Genomic DNA, 18,055 nt, shown 5'->3' with positions numbered 1-18,055 from the left:
GTGACACTATCAACGCCTGCAGGGACGACCACGGCAGTCCCTGTGACTTCAGCGCTTCTTGGTACACTACATGTAAGCGTGGGGCAAGTAATTCGATATAGGCCCCATAAAACTCGGCCTGGAGGCCGTCCGTCCCAGGGGTTTTATTCAGCGGGAGCGCACGTATGGCCTGGCGTATCTCCGCGACCGTGATAGGGCGTGCCAAGTCCTCCCCCTGATGGATAGGGGCAACCTGTTAGCAAGTTATTTAAAAAGAAAAATGTAATGTGAAGGAGTACTCAGAGTTTGGATTCAGATAGAAGATATTCTTTTTTAAAATGCAATCATCGGAGGAGGTTAGCGCGCATCCAAGATGGTCGCGTGAGCTGTGAGCTCCCGAAACCCTCGCCGCCTCCTACATCTATCCTGTCACTTATCCTGTTTCTGACTATGGGTTATTGTAGCTGAGACTCTCCTGACCTAGATGGCCTTTTTCAGAATTTGAATCGGATGCCGGACACCTGAGATACTCCGTCCTGAAGCCTGAAGGCCTACACCGTGCGTTATCCAGGGACTTCGGCACTTGGACTATGGACCGCTTTGCGCGCAACAAGGGTTCACCTAGCGGAACTGGCAAGACTCCTGAGGACCTTGGTGGTGGCCCCCTGAAACGGAGGAGCTGACTCTTCGTGATGTGATGGGCGCCATCGCGAGCGTGGAGTCATCCATGGGCCAACAATATGAGACTTTGGCCGCTAAAATTGACACTGTGGCAGTGGATGTTAGTTTGATTAGGGCGGATTTGGCTAAGACAAACGAGAGAGTCAAGTCGCTGGACATCAAAACCGCCAGTCTCACCACCGACGTTTCGGATCTCCAGACCAAGGTCCGGACCCTACGAACCTCGAACGAACAGTTTGCCCGCCGGCTCGAGGATTTTGAAAGCTGTGCTAGGCGAAATAACGTTCGCATCTTTGGAGTTCCGGAGTCCTCAGCCGATCATTCGACAGATCTCCTTGTGGAGGACTTGATTCTGAACTATCTCGCCCCTAAGGGCCTAAGTAACTTTTTTGCGGTAGAGCATGCCCACAGAGTTCCGGGCGGACGACGCACACAGGGCGCTACACCACGACCCATCATTGCGTGGATCTTTAACTTCAGGGGCGCCATCTTGCAGGCTTCGAGGACCCATGGCCCCACCAAATTTGAGAATGCATCCATCAGCTTCTACGCTGACTTCACCCAATCGGTGCAGAAGCAGAGACTGGGATTTACGGGAGTGAAGCGCAGATTGAGAGACCTGGGCATGAAATATGCCATGCTTTTCCCTGCCCGATTGCGTATCGAACATAATGAGCGTGTGTTCTTTTTTGATATGCCAGGGGTGGATAGTGACTGGTTGGACACTTTGTGGACGCAGCAGGACACTGCAGAACAATCCAAGGGCACTGAGGGAGGCCGGAAGGACCAGGAGGAGTAAGGAAACCGGCATGTATAACTGCCGTACAATGTTGCGGTAGTTCGCTCTCTTTTTGGGGTCACTGACATTTTCATGAAACTAACCCTGGGGCGGCGGGGGGACTGGGACTTGTCCTCCTCCTGGGGTGTTCCTTTTTCAGGCTCGTCCTTTCCTATTCCGCAGGAATAGGAAACGAGCCCTAATGCAGTCAACCCATACTTCAGGCCAAGCAAGGGCTCTCCAGCGGATTTTCGGAAGTGCACGCCTCGTGCACGAGCTTGCCGCCTGCCTCCACAAAGCCATCTGTTGCTTTGCGCTCGGCCTCAGGCCTGCATTTCTCCTCCCCTAATTACCGGCCGGCACATCAAAGGCTGCTGCTCCCCATGCGTCTTGTTTTTCTGCCCGATTAATCATCCTCCTTCTATCCGTGGAATTCGAGCATTTTACTCTGATTGGCGAGCTGGAATGTACTATGTTACCCTTAAACAAGCCAAGTATGTTCAGAGTCCTACTGATCATCCTTTATCCCTATAGGAACAAATGACTATCAACTTTTTGGACTCACGAACATTATTACTATTGTTATCTTGCTAGAGTGGTTTCTTACTGTGTGCGAGGCACCGATTTTGCATCCGTCGTGTCACATACGAGCATCCATCACGTCTTTCACCTCGCACATTGTTCAATATTAATTGTTGTTTTCAAATTATTCAGTAAATGACCATTGACTGCTATTCTACTTAATTTGTTTTTCTTGAATTTCAGATTACGGGGCCACATTCTTCTGTATTCTGACTTCTCAAAATGTATCCATGTTGACAATGTAACTAATGGCGATGTAGAAATCGCGTTGTACTTGAATTAGTTCTCTTGGATTTCATTGAAATGACTGAAATCCCGTCGAAAAAAAACCCAATTTTAAGCGTCAGAAACACTTTGTGGCTCATAAAACGGGGTTTGTTAATTAGAAAAGGGCATTTGTTGGAGCAAATTCAGTTATTTTGCGAGTGTCACGGTTTGTATGCGCAAAATCCTTTCGTACATCAGGCCACACATCTTTCCAAATGATGTTTTCTAGCAATGCGAATGACATTTGAGGTTTTAAGTTTTACTACGTGATAGTTTTCACTAACATTAAATGTTTCTGTATTTCTTTTCAAACATGCATACATACACATGTACAAGCAAACATATGTACGCAATGTATGAATGTTTGCCCCTAGCTCTCCCCGAAAATGGAGAGAGCTGACAAATATGGAGGTCGCTGTAGGGCCAGGCAGGGGCCTGTCAGGATCGTGGGCCATAAAACGATGCTTCTGCCATGGGCATGACCCGCCCTCTTGTCAATCACCCTGCGCCGACCAGCATCGTAGGAAGTCTTGCGGCGTCGAGTGTGGCAGTGGGGCATGGCCAGTTAAGGTGCAGTGAGGTAGGGCTCAGCCCCTTTGTTCCTGCCTTCTTCGCCGCAAGCATCAGTGCTCCCCCCACCCCCGACTGTCACACCGCTGGAAAAGGCCCTCAGCTAACATCAGGATCCGCTGCGGGCTGTATTGTTGCTTGTTTTTTTTTGTTAGCTTGTTATCTGGAATCTCTGTAATTAACTCTTTGATATGGGGACAGGGGCGGGTCGCTCAAACTGCAGCACAAATTAGTCACCACAATAACAAGGTTACCAGCGCTTTATGAACTCGCTGGTCTTCACAGTGGGCTAAGGAGGCCTTTGCCAGAGCCACCTCACTGCAGTGTTGATAATGGAACTCAGAATACCGCCCTTGGTCAAATGGCTATGTGTGCCAAACGCTATCCCCACATTTTATACATTCAGCCCAGAGGGGGGCTTGGGCTGGGAAGTTCTACATTGTGCTGTGTGGCCAGTTCTCTTATCCTGTTTGGGCTCCGGCCTGTGCTCTTAAGTGCTTTCAGCTTTGATCAGGTTCCCTTTGTGTTTCCGCCTTTGAGTTTATCTCCTCATTAATTGGCTTACTGTCTGGACTACCCTTCAGCCCCACCCACTCCTCAACCATAGAAAGCCCCCACCCCCTGGCCAGTGAGCCAACTGTGAGCAGTAATCAACATATGTTGTTTGAGGTAGTCTCTATAATCCACACTCGGTCCCTGCCTGGTAATTAACAAACCAGCAGGGCGATGCCATATGCTGCGGGCAGGGCCAGTGGAATTATGCAATTCTGTGGCCTGAAGTTTTCCACATAATTATGGATGTGCCACACTTACCGTATAATCCATCATCTTCTGCGCAATTTGCAGATTTTTACTAAAACAAAATAGTTCCGTGCGCAAACGGATCACAAGTTACTAAAAATGCTTCATTTGTGTTGCCCCGCAATGCCAAGTCCTTTATCCCGCTCCAGAAGCAGGTGACCTCTCAGGTGCTGATTTAAAGTGTTAAAATGAGATTAATTAGCTGAAATCTTTGCCCATACATTGTTAAGATGTGTAAAAAAGCAAATGAGTGACAAAAAACAGTTCCATCTTGTTAAATGCATGTAGGGGAATGGTGCCTCATGCTGGATCCTGAGGCGGTTCTCTGCCTCGGCTAACTTTGCGGGCAGTGAAGGTTCATGGGAACTATGGAGTTTATTCCCTCCACAACAGCCACATGCTTTTAGCAATGGAGCCGACTCCATCACAAAACAAAAACATCTCCTCCTCCAAGGCTACCTAGCAGAGAAAGGTAACATTCTCAAGTGTTGACTAATTAAAACTTTTTTTTATAATACTTACATTTTTATTGTAGCCTATAAAGCCCAAGTTCTCAATTTTCATTGCATAAAAATGTCATTTGTTTTAATATAAGGAGATAAATCATACGTCCAAGATAGTCTGATCTATGCCAAACATTTAGACTAACCAAAGGCCTTTCAAATTACTGCCATTGAGATATGTTTCTTCTAGATCATATTTGGGTATCCTAAAAATCCAGCACAAGACCGACCCTAGTAGAATTACTCTGGGAGACCCCGTTTTGAAGGTACTATTTGGATACTAGAAACAGGTGTGTTTGTCAGTGAAGAAGAATATTGTTCAGTTGTGATAAGCTGTTCAGGACAGCTGGAAATTCAGAACATAGAACTCTGGCCTTGGTTGTCTGTCCCCTGTGATCCACTTCTATATGGCTGGGACGCACTTATGTCAAGGTGAACAAAGAGCAGCAGAATTTCACCAGGTCCCTGCTCGCACTGCCCCCTTTGCCTTCACTGAATGGTTCCAGTGGAGTGCCAGTCTAGACACTGCAACCAAGCTTCCCGTGTCTGTTTGATTATCTTGGTTCATTGTTACAGTAGGGAGGCACAGCAGTGCTGCGAGCAAGGTTGGTAATCTCTGGGGCATTCAACACCATTATCAAACAACACAATTTACTGAGATTCCACTTGGGACACCCCCAGAGGTTGAATCACCGTGTTCCTTTAAGAGCTGAAGCCTTGATGCAGCAGTGCACTCTGGGCTACAAGATAATGTGTCATTTCTCAAAGATCACCAAGCCACTGAGAAATTGTACTGTGATTCAAGCAGTCCCTCCTTCACTAGTGTGTGGATAATGAAAGGATATACAAAGGTGTCTCAGAACACTCATTGGATTGTGTTGTAATTGCATTTAAATAGCGCTTGCTACCCCTGCTAATGACGTGCAGAGGAATAGGTGCAAAAAGAACAATTGATGGACAGAATGCTGAATGATGTCAATCATTCACCCCCTCTCAGAGATCTGGGTCTAAATCCATTGTTTTTTTTCTCCCCACGCCATTCCAGTTTAAACCTAGCCATGTGGAAATCAGTCTTGGCCCTGCTTTTTGTTGAAAAACGGCACTTTCGCTTATAACTGATAGAAAATTAAGCTAATGGTTGCAGCATCACTCTGCACTACCACAGCACCACTCAGCGCCACCACAGCATCACTCAGCACCACCACATTATCACTCAGCACCACCACAGCACCACTCAGCACCACCACAACATCACTCAGCACTACCACAGCATCACTCAGCACTACCACAGCACCACTCAGCGCCACCACAGCATCACTCAGCACCACCACATTATCACTCAGCACCACCACAGCACCATTCACCACCACCACAGCATCACTCAGCACACAACAGCATCACTCAGCACCACCACAGCATCACTCGACACCACCACAGCATCACTCAGCACCACCACAGCATTACCCAGCACCACCACAGCATCACTCAGCACCACTCAGCACCACCACAGCACCACTCAGCACCACCACAGCATCACTCAGCACCACCACAGCACCACTCAGCACCACCACAGCATCACTCAGCACCACCACAGCACCACTCAGCACCACCACAGCATCACTCAGCACCACCACAGCATCACTCAGCACCACCACATTACCACTCAGCACCACCACATTACCACTCAGCACCACCACAGCACCACTCAGCACCACCACAGCACCACTCAGCACCCCCACATTATCACCCAGCACTACCACAGCACCACCACAGCATCACTCAGCACCACCACAGCATCACTCAGCACTACCACAGCACCACTCAGCACCACCACAGCATCACTTAGCACCACCACAGCACCACTCAACACCACCACAGCATCGCTCAGCACACAACAGCATCACTCAGCACCATCACAGCATCACTCGACACCACCACAGCATCACTCAGCACCACCACAGCATCACTCAGCACCACCACAGCACCACTCAGCACCACCACATTACCACTCATCACCACCACATTACCACTCAGCACCACCACAGCACCACTCAGCACCACCACAGCACCACTCAGCACCCCCACATTATCACCCAGCACTACCACAGCACCACTCAGCACCACCACAGCATCACTCAGCACTACCACAGCACCACTCAGCACCACCACAGCATCACTCAGCACCATTACATTATCACTCAGCACCACCACAGCATCACTCAGCGCCACGCCAGCATCACTCAGCGCTACCCCAGCATCACTCAGCACCACCACAGCATCACTCAGCACCACCACAGCATCACTCAGCACCACCACAGCATCACTCAGCGCTATCCCAGCATCACTCAGCGCTATCTCAGCATCACTCAGCGCTATCCCAGCATCACTCAGCGCCACCACAGCATCACTCAGCGCCACCACAGCATCATTATACGCCACCACAGCATCACTCAGGGCCATCACAGCATCAATCTGTGCAACCATTCAACAACAACTGGTTCTAATATGTTCTCTCAATGTTTCAAGCTTTATTACAAATGTCACAAAAAGATGTTAATATTTCACTTCTATTCTTGGATTTTCGTCACAATAAAATACACTGAACATAATCTTCACAAAAGTTATTTACAAAAGTTTAAGCTATTGCCATTATAAATTACAATCACTTTTATTTAAGTATTCATTATTTAAAAAAATTAAAAGCCAATGTTATTTGTGATATCAATACATCTAAGTCACGTAAATATAAAACATGTTGCATTACAAATACTATAGGTGTCACATTTGCGAAAGTTATAACTATTGGCTTTGTAAATGACAAAGCTATTAATTTAGCTATTTTCAAAACCAACACATAAATAAAAAAATTGTCATTTACAAGACCAATAGCTCAAACTTTCCTAATGCGAGACCTATTGCATTGCAAATGTTTGTTCTTCTTGTAGACTAGTTTTCTGGGGTAGGGCGACAGGCACACTGCAAATTGGGGTGGTTCTTTGTGTTTTCGCAGGGGTGCAGGGTGGGGGGATGTGTGTGTGGGACGTTTTGGGGGAGGGGGGGTTCTTTCTTTCTGTTTGCATTGTTTCAGAGGCTGCATACTGTCGCATATTGTGATCTGTGTTTCTTTCACGGGGTTTGGGGTACCCTGCCAATGGTTATGGGATGGGGGATAGGGGGTTGCGAGTTTTCAGTTGGAATGTCAACGGCTTGGGGGACAAGATAAAACGAGGGATTGTACTTCAATACTTGAAACGCCATTCACCTGATATTGTACTATTGCAGGAAACACACTTTGTGGGGAACACGTTCCAAGCCATGAATAGGAGGGGTTACAGATTAGCTGCACACTCGGGGTTCACCTCGGGATCCAGAGGGACCGGCGTTATGATCCGAAATTCCCTCCCCCTGGAGATTGATGACACGGTAGTGGATGATAGGGGACGATATGCGACCATTATCGGTAGGTGGGAGGGGAAGGCGGTCTCCATCCTCTCAATATATGTTCCTCCGGGCCTACAGACTTCCACATTTGCCGACTTGGGGAAACGGGTGTTGGAACTTCCCGAGGGGATTTTGGTGGTTGGAGGTGATTTTAACTCAGTTGTTGATGGTGTGGTGGATCGTCACCCTCCCAGGACCCTCACGCAGTCGCAGTCCGGCCTTGGTGGCTTCTTGGAAACATTGGCATGGTTGATTGTTGGCGAATGCTTCACCCCGGGCAGTCTCAGTACACCTTCCACTCTGGAGCACATGGCAGCTTGGCTAGGCTTGATTACATCCTCATGCCTGCAGCCCAGGCTGTATCGGTGAGAGAGGTCCGACACTTGCCTAGAGGCATCTCGGATCACTCCCCGTTGTGGATGCTCATTGATCTCTGGCATCTCCGTCTTCCGGAGACCAGGGCTGGGGTGGTTAAGGCAATTGACCATTACTTTGCTGAGAATGAAGGTTCGGTGTCCTCGTCTGTGTCCCTGTGGGAAGCTTTTAAGGCAGTTATTTGGGGTCAGACGTTATCGCTCACTGCCAGTTCAAAGAAACGCCACAATGAGGAGGTTGAGCGGTTGGAATCTGACATCGTTGCGTTGGAAGCAGACTTTGAGTCGGGGGTCACGCGAGACAAGATACATGTTTTGCGACTGAAACAATCAGACTATAAAGCATTGGTTACGAATGCCGCAAAAGCAATGAGCCGAGAGCAACAGGGCCGTTTGTATGATGTGGGTGACAAGGCCCGGAAGCTGATTGCATGGTTGGACAAGAAAGAAAGATTGAATCGAGTGGTGCCGGTTGTCGAACGTGTGGATGGTGTACGTGTGGTGGATCCACTGGAGATCGTGGAAGAGTTTGCCTGTCACTTCCAAGCGGTGTATGCACCGGTCTCTGATCGGCCGGAGGAGGAATCGCGTCTTTTGCTCAGGAACATTGCTTTGCCCAGCCTGTCCGACTCTGACAGAGAGTTTATGGAGGCGGATTTTTCCACCGATGAAGTAGCGCTCGCTATTCGATCCATTCGCTCCGAGAAGGCCACAGGCCCAAACGGCATACCCATCGAGCTGTATAAATTATGTCCGAACAAAATGGCGCCGTACCTCCGCTCGATGTTTCTGGAGTCCAGGGAAAGGGGCTCACTCCCCCGAGACCAGAGATTGGCATCTATAGCTGTAATACTGGAAGGGAAACCCCGTGAGTTGTGCACTTCCTATAGACCCATTTCACTCCCCAATGCCAAACCCAAGATCCTGGCAAAATTGTTAGCTAATCGATTGATTAAAGTGATTGGGGACTTGGTGCACCCGGATCAATCTGGTTTTATCCCAACCCGCAACACTGCGTTGAATTTACGTCATTTGCCCGGCGTTCTGGCGAGGGCGGAGACGCTACGTGAGCCGGCCATTTTGGTTTCCCTGGATGCCACTATGGCATTCGATACAGTGGAATGGCCGTATCTGGGGGTGGCGCTGACGAAATTTGGCTTCGGACCGGTATTCATTGGCTGGGTTCGGCTACTTTATGAGGAGCCCCTGGCTCAGGTGGTGGTTAATGGTAGGGTCTCGGCTTCTTTTGTCCTCGGGAGGGGTACGCGACAAGGGTGCCCCCTGTCCCTGCTGCTCTTTGCTCTGGCTCTGGAACCCCTGGCCGCCTGGCTGCGGTGGGAACCGTCGCTTAAGGGTATTCGGTGGTCCCCTGGCTTCGAAGACCGCATTTCATTGTATGCGGACGACATTCTCCTTTATCTCACCTCCCCTCGGAAATCTCTGGGGGTACTGTTTGATGTCCTTACCTCCTTCGGCAGGAACTCTGGCCTGGTGATCAACTGGAGTAAGTCCTGTGTCTATTTGCTCACTGATGATACGCCACCTGTGCCGCGCAACTGCCCGATACAGATTTCCCCCTCCGGCTTCAAGAATTTGGGTATATACATCTCACGTGACCCTGCTGTTAGGTATCAACGCAATTTGCTTTCTCCGTTTGAAGGCTGATGTGAAAGCCTGGTGTAAGCTGCCGCTGTCGCTGGTGGGCAGGGCAGCTCTCTTCAAAATGATGTCCCATCAGGTTTCTGTATGCACTCCAAAACACTCTTGACCTTGTACCCACCAGCTATTTCCATGAGATCGAGAGCCTCCAAAGAAAGTTGTTGTGCACCGGACGTCCCGGGATTGCCTTGGCTAAGCTCACGCTGCCTTGGTACGATGGCGGCATAGCATTGCCCGACATCAGGCGCTATTACTGGGCCTCTCAACTGAGCTTGGTTAATCATGCACTATATGGCCCAGTTACTAACCCGGCCTTTGCTATGGATAATTGGTTGCTTCTGGGTGGGAATTACTATAGGGCGCTCTACTCCAGACGGTCAGACAGGACGTTAAGAGGGCCCTCCAAAGTAGCGGTGCGGATCTGGCACAGTGCGAATGCAGCTATGGGTTGGTCAGACACTATCACTCGAGCGACTCCACTCTATGACTCCGAGAGTTTGGGCAATTTGTGGACCAGCAAGGTCTTTGAGAAATGGGACCTCATTGGTATCAGTAAGGTGGGAGATCTTTGGCGGTAAGATAGGATTAAGACTTTCAAAGAGCTACAAATTGAATATAAACTTAGCGATCGAGAATTCTTCCGATACTTACAGGTCCGACATGCCGTCGGCTCGGTCATCCCGACCGGCACTCTTGTTCCGGAGTCTTCACCCCTGGAGGACAGAGTGCTCGACGGCCCTGTCCCGGACAGTACGATCTCTCTTACCTATAAGAAGTTGATCAATGACCGGGCAGACCTTCTTATACAGCTCCGTGAGGCCTGGACCAGTAATGGATTGGAACTGGACGATGAAGATTGGCAGGCAGCGATGTCCTCCCCGAAAGGAGGTGGCAATCCCGGCCCGTCTGCGGCTGGTGCAATTGAAAATCCTGCACCGAGTGTATGCGACGGGCCCTCGGTTGCTACGCATGGGTTACTCTGTGGATGGATTGTGTAAGCGTGGGTGTGGAATGCTGGGTACCTTCCTCCATATTCTGTGGGAATGTCCAGCGGTGGTGCCCTTTTGGAACCGTGTACATGGTATCATGGAGGAAGTAACGGGTGTTTCGATCCTGCCTGAGGCCCGAAGATGTCTGCTGAATGTGTGGGAACCCAACGACTACAACATGGCTCAGACACAATGGGCCACCCTAGGGAATATGGTTGCCAAGCGCGACATTGCACAACTTTGGGGATCCTCTAGGGCACCCAGTCTATCGGCCTGGTCAAGAAACATGGACTGGTGCATGTTTCGAGAAAAAAAGGTCTATGTTGCCCGGGGCAGACCTAAGAAGTGGGGGAGGATATGGAATCAGTGGAACCAGTATCGTGGAGAGATCTGTACTCCCCCTTTGTGAATTCACCGGAAGTGTTGCAATCCCCCTAGCCGGGTATTCCTTCTGGTCTTGATTTTCCTCAATACATTGATAGCTGGCTTGCCTCCCCTCCCCCCCCCACACGCCCCCCCCTTAGTTTCAATTGTTGTCATGTGGACTCCTTTTAGAAGTGGGTCCCCCCCTCCCGTAGGATCATTTGTGTAAGCCTTATGTTATGCCTCGACTGATACTTATGGTTTCTCTCCTTTTGTTTGTCCGTTTGGTTTTCTAAAAAATATAAAAAAACAAAAAAAGACCTTTTTTCTCCTGAATTCAAAAGTGCATTACTATGACATGTTTGCTCAACTGCCGCCGGACCCCCGATTGTCGGCTGAAGGGCTGTGTACCTCGCTCATCTTATATGCTTGTTGATAACGATGGAATGACCCGAGCTGACTGACTGCTTGTTACTGTATAATCAAACTTGTCAATAAAGGTTTTTAAAAAAATAAAAATAAAAATGCAATCATCACAAATAGGCGGCAGCTTATGAGGGCTTGTGGAGATGGGGCCCCTCTACCAATTTATGATAATGGCCCACGCATTAGGCCAGGACCTTTCACATTGTTTACTGGCTGCATTTGCATGAGGTTCATGTTTTCCAGGCGCCTTCCTGAAGAAAGACAAGGTGTGAAAGAGGGATCAGCATTTAAACACGCACGTGAGAGACAGTGAAGGCTCCAATTCTCTCGTGCATTTAAACCCACGTATTATAACAACAAGGCACAACATTTACTTTACTTGTTGAAAAAATACCCTCTCTTAAAAGCACCAAAGAAGTGTAACCCTTGTTTTAAAATGTCATTTTGATTCATTCAAATTGTCAGCTCCTCAATATGTGGGAAATATGCGTGCGATTTACATTTGCAAAATAACTTAAATGTTCTCTTCCCCTTTCGCCTTTCAATTTGAAGTAATATTTCGTTTATTTGCTAGTGCTCAAACACTCAGGGTCCCTCTTCCTAACCATTGAATACCTTCATATGTCATTTGTATATAAAAATATGCACTGTAAATCATATATTTACATGGATATATTATACACATTCCTGTGTTTTTACTTCACCTGTGACTGCAATGGAGAGTGCAGTTAGGTTATGACAGTCCTTCTTAGGGGAAGTGACATAGGTGCACATTTCCGACACTCATTGTTTTCCATCGTATTTCTTATTAGGAATTGGTCCCTTCTTTACGGGTTACGGAATGGATAGCTTGGGCGTCCAACACTGGTTGACTGGCACTAAACAAAATTAATGAATAAGTTAGCGTGAGTTCTTTCACTCCAGGGTCTTTTCTCTGGAGCATCATACTTGTGAGTAAAGGCATCCTGGGGCACGCTCGTCCTCTTGCCTCTCAAGGGACTGCTCATATGGAATGGGCCCCACCAACAATAGGATCACTTCCATCAAGTTTTCTGTTTCAAATAGAAACAAGCCATACAAATAGGACATACGAATTGGAATTTCATTTAAAAGGTAGAAATATGTAGAAACAATATAGATTAATTAATCTAAACTTAAGTGATCCAAGTTCTCTAAGTCCAGTAAAATTCAGTTTTAACTGTAGCAACAACATGATTGTGAAAATCGATGATTAGTGATTAGAACTTTCAAAAGCACATTCAAAATAGGTTCATCTGGATTTTCAGGATCCAAATTCACTGTTGCAATTAAAACAAGATAATGATACCATTGTGGTAGGTTGACATATGAATTAACAATTAAAACCTTCAAGACGACCAGGTCTAGTGAGTTTCCAGGCCGCAAAATTGAACGTGGCTACCGGCTTGACAAGTCATGTGAGTCCGGTCACTAGCCCAGCTTCAGTGCCTCCGGCCATAATCTTTTAATATGTTTTATCATCAGTGGGTGAAGGAGCTGTCTCCTCACCTGTCTTCCAGCTTCAGTGCCTACAGACTGAATATTTTATTATGTTTTATGATCAGTGGGTAAAGGAGATGTCTTCTTGCCTGCAAGCTCTTGGTACATAGGAGCATGAAATACTGCACTGTTTCTTGCCCCCCCCCACCGCACAGTTTCAGAGGTCCACCCCGGACTTGTTTTTGGACCATGTTTTTGGTATAGGCCAGAGCTCCTAGTCTGAATTTGATGTACAGATTCCTGTTAGTCTCCAGAAAGACGGTTTGTGTACAGAGCAGAAGTATGACTGATCTGTCTCATCCCTTGTGAGACAAATTCTGTTCTGGAATTTCTTTTTTGTCATTTGAGATACTGCCTGCTAATAGCAAGTCTAAAAAATTGAATTATTAATTGGTACAGGTAAATACCTACCTCAACTAATAATCACAAGTCTTGTCAGGGCGAACCCTTAAAGTCGCAACATTTAACTCAGCTCAAGACCCTGGTAGTTGTGGGACAGTTTAACTTACAGCAATACATAAAGTATTTATGCAGTACCAAAACTGTAATAAAGTTGAAATGCATCACAATAAAACTCCCAAACCGAATTAGAAAAAAGAGTAAAATGTAATAAACAAAATGACACCAAAATGACAAAAAATGAAATCAGGGTAACCAAAGTTATGAATTATAAAAGTTTAGTAATTTTAAAAGTTTTAGGTAGGAATAGCACAAAAAGCATAAAGTGCCACAGTTGACCAGGACCTTGGAGCAATTTGACACTGATGGCAATGGAGCGCAAGTCAGTTATACCAACAAGGTTTAACCTGGTCAGAGTTTATGTTCAAACATGTATAAGACTCATGTACCACAGGAATACACTGCTAAAGATCCACAGGACCTCATGGAAGGCACTTAGCAACTCACAGGGTGTCAGGCAAAGGCCAAACAGCAGGGTCCGGTCCAGGTCCAGTTGCCACTGGTCATCTAGGCAGCTGCATGCAAAGGCATCTTTGTAGCTTGTTGTCGTCTCTAGCTTTAACAGGAGGTAAGCCTAATGACCCTAAGAGTACACTTCTTTGTCCAGGGTACCACACAGAGCAAGTTCGGTACTTTTCCTGTCTTTCTCAGGTCCACAAGTGCTCTGAAGTGGGTCCTTGGAGATGCAACATTTATACCTGGCATGAGCTAATGGGTAGGAATGACTTCTAGGCAAGCCATAAAGGTAGCCGTTGCCAACCCTACCCAATTTTGCCATTTTTATGATGGCGGAAGAATACAGCCACTCTAAATGTATGCTCTTAGGGTTGGGAGGTCGGGGAGAGTGCACTATGATAATCCTGGTGCCCGTCCACATTTAACACTAAAAATCCATTTTGATAAAGTTTCTGTACCCACAATAGACCCGGAGACAGAAGTCTCTTCAGTCTCCTTCAAACACCTTTGGTTTTTACTCATTGCCAGTTGTTTCATTTTTGAAGCAGCAAGCTGGTAGGAAGCCCCAAGAGACAGGTAGGTAGAGCAACCAGACAGTGGATAGATAAGAATTGTTTTGGCATCCTATTTTCCACACTTTGAAGTGCACCCCAGTTTTATATGTAAAACCCTATTAGATCTACCATGGAAATGACATTTAAGCAGAATTTGACACTGTCATTTCAAAACTAGGCCCACTGTGTGCGGAGCCTGTCTGACTGGAAGTGGAGAGGGACACTGGAAGGCCCCTGCCTGGGTATCAGCTAATGTTTGGGGAGGCTGCTTTGAAGTTAATCCAGTTCCTGTGCCCAAGCCAACTGGTGATCCTGTCAAGGGAACAATAACACCTCCCCACACCCAGGATGTTGTCCTCAGCTCAGGGAGCAGTTTTCACACCTCTTTAAATGCTGATTACTGGCTGGCAGAAGTGTGAGAGCAGTGCAAATGGGCCTAATGAGGCATTAGAGAGGGAAAATGTAACTTTCTAAAAGTCCCTTTTCAATCATATTTAAAAACACCAACTTCACCATTGTCTTTTGCAAATACTTATTTAATTGTTTTTTCTAGCTGTTTCCCAGTGATGTCCTAGTATAGAACTACCAACCTTGCTGCAGTTACCAGGGCTTTTGATGCTTTTTTTACTGTAAGGGCAAGTTAATGATGTGCTACTTTTAAATACCAAATAAACACCACTGGGTATGGGCTCCCAAGCAGCAAGGCCAAGCCACAGCGTTATGTAATACAAAATAGAAAGACGCCAATGCTGCCATTAACTATTCACCACAGATTTAACATCTCATAATTGACTGAAACATAAAGTGAGGGGATCTGAATCTCTTGAATAAATCTTTAGTTTTATTTACTTTTTACTTAATTTAGATTTTTTGATCATTTTGCATTGGCATCTTTCTATTTTGTATTACTTTTAAATACCATGCACTCTGACTTATGGGAACTAAGGCCTACATAGGGGTAACTTATAAATATTTACAAGGATGGCTTTTAGCTGTCATAGGGGAGTATTTTGACAGGTCGAATTTGCAGTTAAAAATTGCAACAGCCAGGCTACAAATGGTAGGCCTGCAATTATGTTTGCACTCCTACTGTAGTGTGTGGCACAATGGGTGTTGCAGTCTACTAGTGACATTTAACATTTAACTTACAAGCATAGGGTACAAATTGCATAATACACTAGAGACTTATAAGTAAGTTAAAAATGCCAACTAGGGGGATGCCAACTCCGCCATGCCGAAGGGGGGGCACATGAACGTTAGCAGGGGTAAAGTGCACAGACTTCACAGCCAGCAGACATCCACAGTCCAGCATTCTGGGGGGACCCTGCAGAAAGGGAACATTTCCTACAGAGAGTATATTTCTGAGTCGCACAGATTAAAGAAGCCAGTTCAGCTTTTCACATTTTTTTTCTGCGCTATGTACAATGCCCACAAACATTAAAAAAAGATGGTAAAGGATTATGGTCAAGCTAGGATTCTTGGAATCGCGGTACCAACTACAGCTGCATTCCTTTCACTCACAATCACATATCTTATTGAGTGAATCTTTTATGGGACTCCAAGCACATTGCAGCAGATGTGAGCTTTGGTTTATAGTATGTTTATGAAGTATTTATGAATTTTGAATACTGATGTGTTAGTTCATTTATAGGCATCAATGCTGAAGTTAAAGTAAAGTTTGCCAAAGTATACCAGTGTTTGGACTCATGCATGGACTTTATCACACAACTTCACTGCCAAATGAATTGAGCTCCTAGCCACATTTTGCTGTGTACAGTAAGAGTACATGAGTCCATGACAGAAGAGTCTGTGTGTAATGTTGAGTGTACTTTGCTGCTTGGCAGCTGTGTCCACATTTCGTCTCTAGGTGTATTTTTGGTGTTGGCCACATGGAAGAATGTGCGGTCTCTAAGGTATTCTGATGGCCATGTAACTTCATGGTAACAGTATCATTGGGAAAGCCCACTTCCCCCATCCCGCCAAGTTTCCCAGACAAATTTGTGACTAGTTGCTGCATCCAGGGGTTTTTACTTTTTAGGCTGAGAATTGCAGTCTTGTTTAGACCATTAAAAAACCAGGACTACAGGTCCCAGAATGCATGGAAAAAAGCGTCTGGGGCTGCTGGTCACACATGGACCTGGGAAATGTGGCAGCTTCGTCCATACCTCTAGCCTCACTTGTATGTCTTGACTCCTCCAAATCTGCATTTCCTGCTTGCCACATTCTTTCTCCATCACAAAGTAGTTTTCACACCCCTCCCTCTCTCTTGGGCCTGCATCTTACTGTTCCATCTAAGACTGTCCAAAATTACTCTCCTTGACTAAACTGACTTCTTCTTCTCCATGACCAAACACTGCCCTGTTGCTGAGGATTTTTGGGTCCCTTGAGAGGATAGACTCTGGATAAGTGTCACACATCTGCAGATTGAGACTGTGGAAAAGTGCTTAATTTGTAAAAGAAAGAGTGCCAGTGTCCAAAGATCTGCTTAGAATCCAGCAGCCAACACTATTAAATGTCAATCCACCGAATACCAAGGGTGCATAGCCCGTGAATAGACACCATGCCTATTTATTCGACTATCAGACACCTGTCTCTTTAAGTCAATCTTGCAGATTCCTCCTTTCTCTCTTGTTGCAGGGATTCTGCTCATACACAGAACTGTGCACAGAGACCCAGGACTTTAGTGAATTGTTGTGGACCAAAGAACTCACCTCAGTACCTAGAACCCCTAACCGACTAGCATCAGTGTCACATTAGCTCTTGGTCCTATAGCAAAGGCACCAATGATTAGACAACCCAGAACATGCAACTTAGGTAACTCTCAGGAATAGTGGGAATCAAGCACACTCATTCGTTTGTTATTCTCATACCAGTCCACAACGTGAGTAAATAGAGACACGGAAAAGTTTAAAATGTTTATTTTAACGACGTGCTCTAAGATGCAGTATTTTTGCTAACATAAGCAGGCATATGATTAAAAATAATATGATCAGCATTGTTGCAATTCCATAAAGCACAAAGGTAGAAATCATATTATAATGATAGTGCAAACAGGTCCTATAGTGCCTTATATGTCACCCTCCCTAGCTAGGAACTATGTTTTATATAATATAGAAGGCCTCTTAGGCTTGAATGGGGAACACCATACCTCCAAGATCAGCAGAGGTGAATCACATCAGGATCTGTAAAATCTCTCTCAGGAAACAGATTTTCTCCAAGTGCCTAAAATCAAGCATGCAGTGCAATATTAAAGGCGCCAGAATTTCAGTTAGCTACAGCTGCCTGCATGTTGTATCTAAGCGTGAGCCGATCAGCCCGAATAACAGCTAACATTGTTATGATAACCTTGGAGGCTTCAGTACTAACTGTGCAGACTAAGGTCGTGATGTAAGTCTAGGGTTGTTAAAAACAAGCCAATTCCATGTGACGATATTCACGCAGTCAAACTTACAACAACAGTTACATGCAGTGTTGTATGCAAAAGTGGCAAAAAGGCAAAATTGGGTTTAAACTTCAAATAAGCCTATGCTAACATAGCAATGTGCGCAAGCAGGGCCCTGCCTCCACTGCACTCTCCCTGAGCAGTCTTCTGTCTTTCGCTTTCTTCTTTTTTTCCCCTTTGTTTGTTTTTCCTTCTCTTGGTCTGGGGAAATGT

This window comes from Lissotriton vulgaris, chromosome 4_1 (genome assembly GCF_964263255.1).
Source record: "Lissotriton vulgaris chromosome 4_1, aLisVul1.2, whole genome shotgun sequence".
NCBI classification, from domain to species: domain Eukaryota; kingdom Metazoa; phylum Chordata; class Amphibia; order Caudata; family Salamandridae; genus Lissotriton; species Lissotriton vulgaris.
This window is presented reverse-complemented; position numbering follows the sequence as displayed.